Raw genomic sequence first — 15,369 nt, 5'->3', positions numbered from 1 at the left:
TTATCAATGTAAATAAAAACTTTAGTACATTTATATTTTATAACTGAAGTTCTGCATTTTTTTATTAAAAGCGAAGGTTTTCTATAATTAGGGTAGGTCCGTCCGTCCATCAGTACGTCACGGACAGGTTAGAATTGTCCTATCAATTCCAAACTTTGCATGTTGATTCCTATAGTAATAAGGTACAATTTAGAAAGCGTAGCAACTCTATAATCGTTACCAAATTGTCCGTACATTCATATAAACATGTCGATTTTTAACTTTTTCAACAACTATTTTTATGTGATAAAATTATCCGATTAAGTTGTTTTTTAATAATGATTCTTATAACAACAAAGTACAATGTTATAAGCGAAGCATCTCTATAATCAATTCATGACAATGTAAGTATATCCTTAAACGATATCCTATATTTAAGCAGTTTTTCATCAAATTTACTTACATTTTTTTTCGAATTTTAGATGTTTGGATGTTAGCATCCTTGTTTTTTTAAAATTAAATTGAAATGGCCTAGGCGATCGCAAACCTAACTTGACTGGTTAACTAGACTTTCACGTAATATCCCATCTAATAAACATGAGAATTAAAAAAAGAAATACTCTTTTCCCATTGTCCAATTTCTTTGTCCACAGGAATAAAGTATAGCCAGCATGAAAAATAAATCTAAAATAATATTTTGGGGCAGATAAAAAGGATGTTAATTCTACCAAGTGTTGGACCCCAAAGGCAGCTGAAAATCACGTATAGGTTTCGTGATTTTTTTTCCGCATTAATTTAGTTGTTGGTATAAGCTGCTTTGTCCATCGTGGCTGGTGGTTATACCTCCTCAAAATACCCACATAACTTACCTGGAGGGGGGGGGGGGGTGCTCCGTTGTATACCCCATAAACACTTTTGAGGTGAATCCCCCACTTCTATCTCACCCCTCTAGGTGCTTCAAAGGGGATTATTGACAAAGAAAATTCCCCAACCCCTGAAAGAAATTACAAAGGGGATCAAACGTTTTGAGGGCTGTAATACGCCCTTCCTACCCCCTTTACCCACGGAAAATTGTGTGCACACCCTTGTCTGGGAAATAATGAACCATTAAGCGCAATCGAATGGTCCACTCCGAAGAAAAGGGATATTGCCGACTATATATGAGAGTTGTAGTGAAATTATAGGTAGATGGAATGGAACTGGAATATACGTGGATATTATGACAGGGGAATAATTGTCTCCAATTTAGGTTAACATATCCCCTGTCATTTATTGGTCAGTTCATTCATCCAGTAAGAGAAAAGGAGGGAGGTTGTGGGATCGTTATTTTAGCCCGCTACACGTTTCATTTTATGTGATGATAATCTGGTGTAAGATCCAAGTAATAATAAATCCATTATAGAGGGAAAAGATTTTGGAGCAAAGCTGAACATCACAAATTTTATTTCACTACCTTTATATATATTTAAAAGAATTGGGTTACAACATATATTATCTCAGAACTGACCATGTAATACAAAGAATTAATAATTTTATCCAGCATGGCTTCCACAAATATGCTAAATTAGCATCGTATTACAAACAATTTTCCAGAGGGGGTGGGGTGTCTCCGAGACCACTTTATGAACCGTGCAGCTTTTTTGGACTTATGCTTTTATAGGTTAAACTTTTAGTTTAGAAGTCACCTTCTGCCAACCACCCCCATAGCCCTGTGGGGGCTCAATAACCCCCTAAAAATGAACTTAACCTTAACTTATAATCCATTTGATCATCAGACCAGATTTTTTGAGAAAAGATTTGCTTTTATAGAAAAAGTTCAATAACTCATAATTGAATTATTATTTGACTTAGTTAAAATAAAAATCTGTAACTTAAATGTTTTCCTAATTTAGTTTAATGTTTAAATGGATCTATTATTAATTGGATCTTACCAAAAGTAAAACTTGTAGCTGGCTAAAATAACCATTCCATCCTTTCACCCACTTAACCCCATCCCCTTCCCTTTCTACGAACTGAACAATAAATGAGGTTCATGTTAGCAGGCTAAATTGACGATAATTTTTCTTCTGTCTTAATATCCACGTAAATTCTATATTCATAGGGTTAATAAATGAGAAATTTTGCAAAAACGTACGGATAAGTCATCCAAAAATAAGACACAACCATTGGAAGATTTTGAATTTTAATGTAGCTTTTGTTTGGGGATGTACATCAATTTATCGGCCATTATCTTATCCCTTTAGATCCCTGGAAGAACCTTTATGCGTGAGTGTGAGAGAGAAATAAGTTTTGGTTGAAAATATAAACCACATCATGATTCTGTAACCCTGTCATAACTTAAAGTAGTATGTCGACACAAAATTTTATATTATACATATCTTGCGATGTCGGTCTGTCCTTCCTTCTGTATATGGCGGGAAGTGGGACACCCCTTTATGAAAAAATTGCCTTGTTCCCAAATTTTTAGAATTTTTTTCTTACTCCTCAACCTAAAGGGGTGAAGCTACTAGTTTTTTATATGGCCTTATCCTTTAAAATAAAGTAGTAAAGTTTTTTGTCTGAAGCTAAACATCTCAGAAACTAGAAGTCCGAAATAATTGTACTTTTCAGGGAAGCTTTTAAATGTCTTTGTGTGGTCCTAGGCTTTTTTTCTGCCCCCCCCCCCCCTTCGTCCCTCCTATAATCTAGGGGCGAAGTAATTAGTTTAAGAGAAGTGGCAATTGCTGATTTATTACCGCCATGCCATCATTATAGTTATGTTGTCTGACATTCACGTCGACTTAAGATACTACAAGAATTTAATGACGATATTCTAATATTGAATTATGACTATAGGTGTTAAGTTGATATAATACCAGCACAAAAATTTGACAGAGAAAGAATAACCAAGAACAAGAAGACACAGGAGGGCCTGTACGTGCACCACCCTCCTAACCTCAAAACCATAAAGAAAATGAAGATATATCTTTTATCCGTATAATTTGGAGCCTAAGGCCACATTTTTGTGCTGTTTCTTCTTTCTGGGTGATATTACAACATTGGTTGCTTTACTCAGTGTTCAAACATTTCAACAACAAAATTAATTATTTTATCATTTTAAATCTTGAGTTAGATTTCTATAAATGGATGTAAATATACGCGGAAATTGACAGGGGAAAAATTGTCGTCAATTTAGTTTGCTATCATAGACATCATTAATTGGACAGTTCGTTCTTCGAGCAGGGGGGGGGAATGAGGTTAAGGGGGGGGGAGGTCGTTATTTTAACCAGCTACAAGTTTCTAATGTAAGATTTAAGTAATAATAAATCCATTTTTCGGGTATAGTCCTTTCCACGACATCCCTCCATAAGGAGCGATTCTTCGTATTTTTCACAGTAGCTTTTCTCATATTTCTAGCCCCTGCGGGGGGCTCTAACCCTGCGGGGCCAATTACCTAACCCTGTGGGGCAATCACCTAACACAATATAACCTAACCTAACCTAACATAACCTATAAAAAGCCATTTTAAAAATACGAAGAATCGCCCCTTATGGAGGGATGTCGTGGAAAGGACTATACCCCATTTTTCTTTACTGAATATCCTAAATCTAAAATTCAGAGCAACTCTATAGTCATTATTAGAAGGACAAGACGTACATTCAAAACATGTTGTTAAAATTTGTGTGATATAATCACCCAATTGATTTGAATAGATGATTTCTTTGGCGATAAGCTAAATATTAAAAGCGTAGAAAATCTACAACTAGGCTCATCATAACACTCCTAAGCTCATTTTAAATATTTTTATATGAAATTAAATTTATCAAATAAATAGCAAATTTATATTTTCTTCTTTTATCTTTGGTAATAAATGCATCATAAATTTCATTCATAAAACTAATTAAGCCAACCTCAAAACTTTCTGAACATATAATTCATTTAAATGTTATCCTTTGCTAACGTAAAATCACGCTCATTTGCGGTATTTATCGCACACCACTTTGGTTTGGGTATTTTTCATTTGCAAGAAAGGGTTACTATAAGTTCTAGGGGCTATTAGGAAAATAATGGGTGGGGAGGGAGGTGGGGGGTAGGGCGGAAAAGGTATAGGATAATTATGGTAAAAGGGAAGGTAAAGTAAAACCAAGCTAAAGGCATAAAACATGAAGTTGAATATTTTTGTATTATGATTATATTGTCTGGTAGGTCTTAGTGGGGGGTCTTCTTCACCTCCCCCCCCCCCCCTCCCTTCTTAACTCACTCGATTACACAACAACTCAATTGACCAAGATTAACCTACCACACCCAGGGAGGGAGGAGACAATTGACTGTACATTGCGCTAAATGGTTTTATTAACAACTTCTCCCATTCTTTGACCCAAAAAAGTTGGATACTTTCATGATTGATTGGTGCAAACTAACAGTTTGAAATATTTGACTATAATAGGGGTAATTTTATTCACAATAATTGAGAAGATGAATAAATTTATCCCTAATGTCCTATCCTCAAGATCCCTGACCACACCCGTTTATCATTTTCATCCCCTTTTTGACATCACCCCCCCCCCCCAACTAGTTGTCCATATTTACCCTACATTTAAAATCCATTTGTAATTTTTGAAGAGGGCACATAAACATTTATATTTGCCAAGTAAGTCAGAGAGGGATGGAACAATGGGCTGTTTTTTACAATAGTCAACAAAGTTTTCTTATTCGTTTGCTTAACAACTTTAGTATATTTTGATTGGTTGGTTAATTAAGTTGAGTGTTCAAACGTTTCAACCACTAATTTTAATCTACAGAATTGGTTATTTTGTGTTTCATCATTGGGGATGTTCATCAATTTATCGGACATTGTCTGATCCCTTTAAATCCCTGCAAGTAAGTACCTACTTTATTTCAAGTCTCAGTTCAGACTAAATTTTGAACAAACAGAAATTATTTCTTGTAAATATGTAAACATCAACAAGGATGATAATATTCATATACCAAATTATACTCAAACTAGTTTATAGGAACTCTGTATTCAAAGGGGGGCAGAAAAATAGCCTAGAACCTACTCAAGGCATAAATCTAAAAATGGAATAGCCTAAAACTTTCAGACAAAATAACCTCACTGCTTTAAAAATAGGATATTCCCTGAAAAGTAGAACCCAATTCGTTCAACAGTTGCCGAGATCTTAAGCTTCAAAAAGACAGACATCGTTCTACTTTGTATTATAGATATAAATATAACAGCTAAAATAACTAACAGACAACGGTAGTTCATAAGAGAAATGCTTATTTATTATAAAAATCTTCACAAGAAATTTGAAATATCTTTAATAACAGCCGAGAAGTTAACATTTACCGAATAGAAATGTCAACTTGATCGTAGTGGACAGGCGGGCAAATAAAATTATAAACTTTAAAGAAATTTCAGCCTTATATCTTGAATAACAGCCGAGTAAATCAATTTTTCGGACGATCAAATCTTTAAAGAAAATAATTTCATACGTTTTTTTTATAAATTTGAATAAAACATAATATGAAAATGTTATTCTAAAATCTTTTCTGTGTGAAATAAAAGTTAAGAGGGCCATTAAAATATAATTTTGCGTCCATTCTTGTTCCAATTTCTTCTTTGTTGGCCGTGCTAAACGATGTACAGTAATAAGATGCCGTTTCTCGACGACGTACGCGGTCTTACGCAATGTCGGAAGGGTGACGCGAATTGGTTTACTTATTTTCTCTTTAAGGTAAAAGCGAGGCTTGAAAGATTATCTAATTCGCTATGGTATAAGTATTAATTTTTCTAAAATCACGAAAACTGAGATGTGAAATTTGCATCACCTTTTCAATATTGCGTATGGCCGCGTACGTCGTCGAGAAACGGCATTTTATTACTGTCCATCTGCTAAACAACTATTATTATGCTTTTTGCTCATTTTCTCTTCATATGAATTTTGAGATTCTGGAAAAACAAAGTCTGTGCAGGGAGGAAGGGGAGGGGACATTAGGCTGTTATTTACACGAGTCCCCCTAAGTTTTAAAATAAAGATTTCTTATTTATTTGCTGTACAACTTTGGGAACTTTTATTAAATTTTGATTAGTTGGTTCATTAAGTTGAGAATCCAAACTTTTCAGCCACTGTTTGCAATCTAAACAAGAGGTAATTTTATGTTTCATCATTAGGAATGCATCAGCCATTGTATTATCCCTTTATATCCCTGTAGTCTGTGGTAAAAAAATTGTAAATTTTAATCATATGCTACCAAATTCTTGCATTAGTCATGATATCAAGTAATATTTTCTTTTTAAAATGTTATGTACTGTTTTAACCAAAAACTTTCATTTCAAAAAACATTTATTTTCCATTATATGTTTGAATGTGTTAAACTAGCAACATCGAGGATGAATTAGACATTGGACCATAAATTATTCTGGTACCCAAACTTTTAAAACCCCATTTGCTTAAACACTTGGAATACTTTGATTAAATCAACATTAGAGGTATTTTTGTTATGTGTAGCATTATTGGGGGGATGCATGTCAATTTTGTCTTATCCCTTAAGATCGCTGACCAATAGATAGTTTTTAGAATATGAACATTGAGCATAAAATATCTATCTGTCAATAAAGATATCTAAAACTGCAAGTTTATTCAGATGGACCGGTCAAAATTGTCTTATCATATTATATACGTACGTTGCATCTAGTAAAAGTGACAATTGCAGATATATTATCGAAATGTCGTTTAAATTTTTCGATATTAAGCAAAGGTTTCTTGAATTCACTCCATAAAAATCAATATCCTTTGTAGCAAAAATCCGGCAGACATGCTGGCCAAAAAGGTTGTATACAATAAGTGCACAATCGTAATAGGAATCTTCAGATGAATAGATAAAAAATTATATATCTAATAGCAGCCGAGAAATTCCTGTTCCCCAAAAAGTTTCAGACGCACTGACAGGCAGACATACAGATGTGCATATATGCGGTCTTTTAGTGTAGCTTCGCTACTAAAGAAAAATTAACCTTGATAAAACTCCCAGGTCAAAACAATATGAAATCTGGGACAAATTTTGGGTGGTGCAAATTTTTCTAAATTACAGACTAATTTCACCAAGGGGAGGGAAGGGACAATGGGTTTTATTTTTTATACTAATATCAGTTGTATAATAACGTTTTCTCCTTTATTAGCCCAACAACTGTGAGGACTTTTATTAAATTTCGATTGGATGTTTCAACGTCCAAACGTTTCAACCACTGATTGTAATATATAAAAGGGGACAACGGCCATTGTCTTATCCCTATAAAACCCTGCATTCACTGTTAAACCACCAATTTGATTTAAAGGTCTGTATAACAAAACACATTTAAAGAAATTATTTATGCCTTCAATAAGAGAAAGAAAAAAATTATTAGACATCTATATTAATTTTAAAGGAAGCTTTTCTATATTTATGGGATGTCCTCTCTCCGACCCTTCGTTACGAGTATTTCTTTTATTTATTTAGACATTTCAAAATTGTCCTTACAATTCATATTGGTACCTAATTTTTAAAGAAGTATCATTTGATTGTTAAATTAATGATTCCTTAGATGATTAAATATTATTTTGTGATGCATTATCTCTATACTAATGTAACCTAATAATTTTCTGTTTCATCAAAATTAGGACTTTTAATTTATTACTGTTAATTTTCAGCGGTTTTATCTCTTCCAATGTCCTTACCTGATTAAGATGGATTAATTAAGGATATGGGCATTAAGTATATAAAAATAGTTATTTAACACATCGTATTACAGACAGCTATCCGCGGATATCATAATTAAAGATTAAAACCAGTGTTTTATTATTCCCTAGGGGCCAAATGCCTGGTATAACAAAACTGGTATTAATTTTATGATTTTTTTTTTAATATTTGTAGAAAATTGTCTATAATTCTATGCTATATATTATTTTCCAGTATGACTGAGAACCGGTTCTAATCCAGCGGATATTTTTCGGTTTCGAAGCCATACAGGAAAAGGATATTTGTGCATGAAAAGGTCAGCAGTTTTTTTTTTATCAGGGCCTTGTATAACAATAGATGTAGGATATATGTGGATATTATGACAGGGGAAAAATTGTCGTTAATTGAGGTTGCTATTTCCCTTGTCATTTATTGGTCAGTTTGTTTATCCAGTAAGAGGGGATTGGGTAAATAAGGGGGGGGGGGGGGGGGGTCAGATCGTTATTTTAGCCCGCTACAAGTCTCACTTTATTAGAGAACATGAAAATCTTGTGTAAGATCCAAGTAATAATAAATCCCCTTGTATAGAAGGAAAAATGCGTTAATTGTCAGAAAAGGCACAAGAATAGAAATGGTTATTTGTTTTGAGCAAAATGCAGGGATATCAAGGGATAAGACAATGGATGATATTTTGACATACTTTAAAAATGTATTCCAAACCAGAAAGACTGATATACAGAAGAGAAAAATATATGTCATCTGAATAAATTGTAAAATTTTAACCTGTAAGTTTCGGAAACCCGTTTAATCCTACATATTGGTTTCTATTGTAAAGTTCTGACCTAATTTCTCTTTATATATTATTATATGTTATAATACAATTTTGCGTAATAATAAAGTAATCACAAGAACAATATTATCCATGCACCCATTTATCGTAAATAAAATTAAGACTTTCTTTTGTGCTATCCCTCGTTTGAATTCATTACTCCCCTTGGAATGATGTTCCCTGTCAAATTCATATGCACGCCCTTGGTGGTAGATATAAAAATATCTATTTAAAAACGCAGGGTAGTTTTAAATGACGAAACTTAAAGAAACATGCTTTTTAACTTGCTCTACAACATTTGCATTATTATATAAAGAACTTATAATGCAAAAGGCAGCCAATTATGCCATTTTTAAAAGCGAAGCTTTTCTATAATTAGGGTCGGTCCGTCCGTCCGTCCGTAACGGATAGCTCTTTTCGTTAATTTAGGCATGTTAGAATTGTCCTATCGATTTCAAATTTTGCATGGTGATTCCTTTAGTAGTTAGGTACGATTTAGAAAGCCAATAATCCAATTGATCTGATTTTTGGTATACTGATTCTTGGGACAACAAAGTATAATGTTATAAGCGAAGCAACTCTATAATCAAGTCCTAAATATGTAAGTATGTCATTGTCCATAAACATTATCTTGTATAAAGCAGTTTTTCAACAAATTCACTTACAATTTTGCTTTGACTCTTATACTTATATATTCTGATTATTCAGTTCTGACACTATATAAGTGTTCATGTCCGTTTGTCCTACCGTTTCAGTGCTTCGCTTTTATGGATGTTGTCATCCTTGTTTGAGTAAGATGTCGGTAACGATATCCCCCATCCAATGAATTAGTTCCATGCTAACAATCTAAATTTGCGACAATTTTTATCCGTTCATAATATCCACGTATATTCTTTATTCATTGCTCTATTAAGCTTTGCTTTCTTTGCTATTTTATGTACTTAATCCACTTTGTAGGGAATTAATTGTTGTTATTTTTGAGTTTGTTATTGTTTAAAATTGATTGTATATTATGTTCGTTTAGAACTTGGACCCTAAGTTGTGTTGAGTTATTTGCAAAGCATGCAAAGACGCTTCTAAAGACACCTTAACATCGATTTTAGCTGATACCTGGCCTACTTGAGGTAAAATCTTTCTACCCTTTATCAGAAAAATATCGTCTTCTTTACATGATCCCATTTCTTTTTATTTCATCTTGTTCTGGTCGTATGCGGTCTTGTTGTCAAGAGAATATAAAATGAATAGATTGATAATTTTCTACAAAAAAACTGCACAATTATTTCTACTTCACTCAACAATTCTTGGGATTTTAAATCCTTTTACAATGAAAATAAGTTTTAAAAAGTTTTGTTCAACACTTTCCTAGAAAGAGGAAACTTGAGCAAAAGTTTTTCAATCACTATTAAGTGTTATATATTTTAAATCATATCTTTATTGTTCAGAGAAAAGACAATGGACAACTTTATTATATTTATCTTTGTAGACCATACATTTGACAATTTTAGGATAGATTTTGATGTGCTGAAAATGGATTGCCTATTTCTTCCCCAATTTCCAAAGTTCTACAGCAGATAACCCGGTTATTGCAAACGCTATTTTCAGCTACTCCGGTCAAAGGGAAAAGCGATATAATGTATAAACGATTCATACATTATACATTCAAAATTTTAATTTTTCAAATTTTAAATTTTTTTTGGAATTTTGAAGCTTTTTTTGCTAGTAGTAAATATTGAGATAGGACGCGGAATTTAGGTACACTTTCAGAAACTAAAATTCAGTACATCAAGATTTTCCACATTGGCGTACACAAGTGGGGTGTTTAGCTGGGGATGAAGGGTAATAAATATCTGAAAATAGAAATGACGCAAATGATACGCAAATTCTGATCACAATTCTCACGTTTATCTAAAAATGCAACATATAATAATAGCTATTAAAACAATTTTCAAGCATAACTTTTATCTTATTAGGATAACAATTAAATAAGAAAAAGATCAAACACCTAATTGAAAAAAAGACATTTATTTTGAGAAAGACTAGGGGCAACGAACGCCCCCCAAGAAGCCTCTAGGTGTTTTTAAGGTGGGAGGGGGTCAACCGCCCTTCTACTGTTTAATTTGAGTTTTAATAAGAAATATTCAGAAAAAAAATTTGGGGGGGGGGATTTTAAATTGGGAGAGTGGAGGTACGCTCTCCCAAAATAGTTAAAAACCTATCCCGGACCTAAAAAAAGTTTAATTGCAAAGGAAAACCAAACAGATGTCATTTTTTAACAATTTTATAAAAAAAACAAAAACATTGGCGCACTAGTATAAACATCTTATCACATAATAGATAATCCAGAATTATCCACTTCAAAGGGAATGTAAAAAGAGAGGGGGTAAATCAAGTTTGAAGATATCTGAAAAGTTTGAAGTTATGATCACCATCTTCTACCATCTTAGCTGGGATCTATAGGGATAAGACAATGGCTGATAAATACAACCAAATGTTGTCCCTACAGTAGATTAAAATTGTTGTTAAAACGTTTTGACATTAAACTTAATGAATCAATCAATCGGAATTCAAAAGTCTCCAAAGGCGTTTTCTTATTCGTTGGTTTGATAACCTTGGGGATTTTATTAAATTTATATTGGTTAAGGTTTATTTATTTGAGTGTCCACGTTTCGACCTATATTTGTATTATAAAGAAATGGTAATTTTGTAATTCATCATTTGGGGAAGTACATCCATTTATCGGCCAGTGTCTTATCCCTTTTGATCCCTGTATACTATACTTGATATTGATAGATTTAAGCCTTATTGCTTTCAAACTAATTCCATATTTTTTCCTTTTCTATTTCAACTGAAAGCAGTTAATAATAAATGCTAATAAGAAAAAATCATTCAATAAAATGATTGGCAATTTTATTAATAAACAACTGTCAGGCGATTGGTCGGTCAACCTGAAATACCCTAGTAATAACGCCGAGGATAAAAATAAAAAAAAAAACTTGGATAGTTTCTATGGAGACGTTCTGAAGAATTAGTAAGTGTGTTTCTCTGTGTGTGTGTTTGTGTGTAAGTGCAGGGAGGGAGGGGACATTGGGTTGTTTATTACATTAGTCCCCAAAGTTTTATCATTTCGTTGACAACTTTCATTAATTTTGATTGGTTGGTTCATGAAGATGAGTATCCAAACGTTACAACCACTAATAATTGTAATCTACAGAAAGTGTAATTTTGTGTATCATCATTAGCGATGTAAATCAATTTATCAACCATTGTCTTTTCCCTTATCTCCCTGATGTGCACTCATGCATATGAACCAACCCCATACCACCCAACCATCTTCTTAATTCATCCAAATTGTAAGCTTTAATCCCCATAAACTTGTTGGTTCAGAATCCCAAGTGTGTCGCCAAACTATTCGCCTCAGATCTGCCAATTTGTCAACATATATTTACTGGCTCCTAAAACTGAGAAGCTTCCATGAAAATTATAGTGTCTATTAGTTTCAAAGTTTTGTTTGTTCAAATTAGAATTTTTGGCCATAGCTTAGAATATAACACCATCAATAATTTCATGCTCAACCCTTTCCAAATCATCTTTTTTATAATTATTACATTTTATTCATGAATATAATAGTGTCCCATAACGTAGCAGCGGTTGAAGCACTATGCTGTACTTGAGAAAATAGGTTCAACTTATCACAAAAGACTTTGAAGTTGGTTGACAAATGCCGTTGTCGCAAATTGTAAAAATATAATCACACAACCTTCCCTTTGATACCATATAGGTTTAAGGAGAGTTATATTTGTAGGAGGCTAGTATCCTACAAATCCCTATCAAGCAACTACAATCATACCTCTCCTTGTTCATGCTCTTCAGTTTTTTTTTCAGAGCTGCATCGATAAAATTGGCTCAATATGGAACACATTCCAATGCTTTAGGATTAGGTTATGTAATAATCAAGTAATTGCGGATCAGCTTGTAATATAACATAAATGCTATCAACTTTGCGCGATTCTTCCATAATCTAATGATTTCTATCTTCCAATTTTCGCGTACATCTGAATTTTAACCCCCCCCCCAAAAAAAAAAAAAAATTCCACCCCCCAAAATTTTTTTTACTTTTTCTTTTAAAATCTAAAATAAGAAATAGGGTAATCAAATTCGACTCCCCCACCCTCAAGTGCCCCTAGAGGCCTCTAGGGGCGTATCCGCTAGTCCTATCACATAAAGTAGTAAGAGTTTTTTTGTTTGAAACTTAAGATCTCAATAATTACTAAACCTATTGGGTTTGTATTTTAGGTAAGCTTTAAATAGGTCCTATTATGGTTTTTGGCTATTTATCCATCCCCTCTCTGCTCCTTCGAATAAATAGCCCCAAAATGCTGGGGGCGCATTCCGTAGTATAAACATGAATGAATTTGCTGAAAGGTTTGGTGATTTTAAGTTTGATATGCGAATAAAAATATTTTAAATATTTGGTTTAATATAAATGAAGTTGGTAACTGAAAATGGAGAGTCTTATAACCCTTCTTTCCCCTTCAACCCTATATCATGATATATAGAACTCGGAATTTAGAATTTATCTTTTTGTTTTAGGTGTTAAATCCTATTATTTAAAGTATTTTTTTGTCTGAAGCTCATAAGTTTTCATAACAAATGAACTGATTGGACTCTCCTGGGATAGTTTTAGGCTATTTAATTTTTAGATTTAAGCCTTGGGATGGTTACAGGCTATTTTTCGGAACTCTTTCCTCCGTCCAAAGTGCACCTAGAATCTAGATGCTAGGGTGCAACCACCAGTGTTTTAAATAAGAAGTAATATTTTATCTCTTAGTAGCTAAATAATTGTCATCATTTTATAATTATATCATTAGACCATAGAATTTAACATTATTTGACTAATAATTGTATACTTTATCTAAAAATTTTATTATTATAGGTGTATAACCCAGACAAATATCTGGTTCCAGTGTTGGGGACCTTTTTCGTCTGCTGACTAATTGCTTTATCCCGCTTTCGACGCTTCTGGCTGAAATTCAAAGACCTAATTGAAAGTCGGCTCCCATCCTGTGAACATACAGTTATTTAACCACTGCCCCCTCTATTCTTTTGTTCTAATATCTCTATAAAAATATTTATTTTAAAGCCATTGGTTTTTATTTGTGAACTGAACTTATGATTTTAAATCTTATATTTGTAATGGCTTCACTTTCAGAGTTAACTTTGATATAAGGTAAATATGTTCCAATATTCTTGCTAATATTTTTAAAATTAAGTTAGTACATGTACAACATTCATATCTTTAGAAAGTTGAAAATGTTAAGGAGGGAGAGGGGGAAATTTAACTGTATATCATATACCTAAAGTTTTACAAACAAGATCTAAAATTCGTTGATCTAGATACATCTTTTATTAAATATTTATTAGTTTGTACAAAACTTCAGTGTACAAACTTTTCCAACTAATCTTCTAATTCTACAAAAGAGATACTTTTGTTTATAGTTATTGTTTGGTGTAAATAAATTTATCGTCCATTGTCTTATCCCTTGAGATATTTAGGATTTTGATTCATTCCCTTTGACAATAATATATCAGAGCTGAATCAAATATTGACGCCATTCGGTACACCATAGTTTTGGTTTATAATATTTTCTAAGCGTTTAAATGAATTGTGCTCTTTAAGGAAGCTTTTTGAATTGTATGATGGTTAAGGCTTCTTTACTAAAATCACAACACCTAACATTCATAACCTACAGAAGTAATATTATCTACAATTAAGCAAATTATATCTAAAATCCAAATCTTTATTATTGATTATATATTTCATTTTTTCACCTCATCAATTTACTTTAGCAGCGCCGTGTGAACACTAAAGTAAAATATTAGAAAGTATAAATACCTTCTAAGTAAGTTTCCAAGTGTCAATACCTGGTCCAGTATGCCATGTGCCAATCAGGGATAAGGGATAGGAAACCTGGCCATTAATTAGGTCCCGGCCTAGATTCTAAAGGGATATTGCAACTATTACAAAGGGAGAGGTCATTTTCTAGTAAATCCCGTAAAGGTGTGTGTTATAAGGCCTAAAAATAGTAGTAGAACGATAAGGTGCTCTATATATTTGTATTTCCTATTGAATAGAACAATAGGGAAGAAATTTTTTTTTTTTTTTTTGATAACCGTACCTGGAATATCTGAAATTTCTATCAAACGCTTTGTTTGGCTCAAACTGACACAAATAAAAAAAAATATAATTATAATAAATCAACCTGTAAAGAATGACTTCTTCCTTTGTTTAATGGTATAGATTGTTCTTAACCTTTACCTTGTACCTATAGAAAACATTATTATTATAATTATATTTTTTTTTAATTTTTGTCAGTTTGAGCCAAACAAAGCGTTTGATAGAAATTTCGTATTTTTTTTAGATAATCCAGATACGGTTATCAAAAAAAAAAAAAAAATTTCCCTATTGTTCTATTCAATAGGGAATACATATATCTAGAGCACCTTATCGTTCTACTACTATTTTTAGGCCTTATAACACACACCTTTACGGGATTTACTAGAAAATGACCTCTCCCTTACTATCAAACTGGCGGACGCTCCCAAGTAGCTATAGCTCTAAACCAATAAGAATCGGCCTGTTTTTAACAACCAATCACCAATTGGCGAAAATTTTAAAAGCAGACAATTCTAGAAAAAATAATGATTTCGTCTGCTACTAAAAAATAAATATAAATGGTGTTAGATCACATTAGCTTAATTATTAAATCTGCTTAGAGTTAAACATTAAAAAAGGGCCATATAGAAAAAACAAAAATAACGGGATTATTTTTTGGAAAGGAGGTAGCTACGAATTTTCATTTGGT

This window comes from Acartia tonsa, chromosome 4 (genome assembly GCF_053477335.1).
Source record: "Acartia tonsa isolate MP-2025a chromosome 4, ASM5347733v1, whole genome shotgun sequence".
Lineage (NCBI taxonomy): Eukaryota > Metazoa > Arthropoda > Copepoda > Calanoida > Acartiidae > Acartia > Acartia tonsa.
This window is presented reverse-complemented; position numbering follows the sequence as displayed.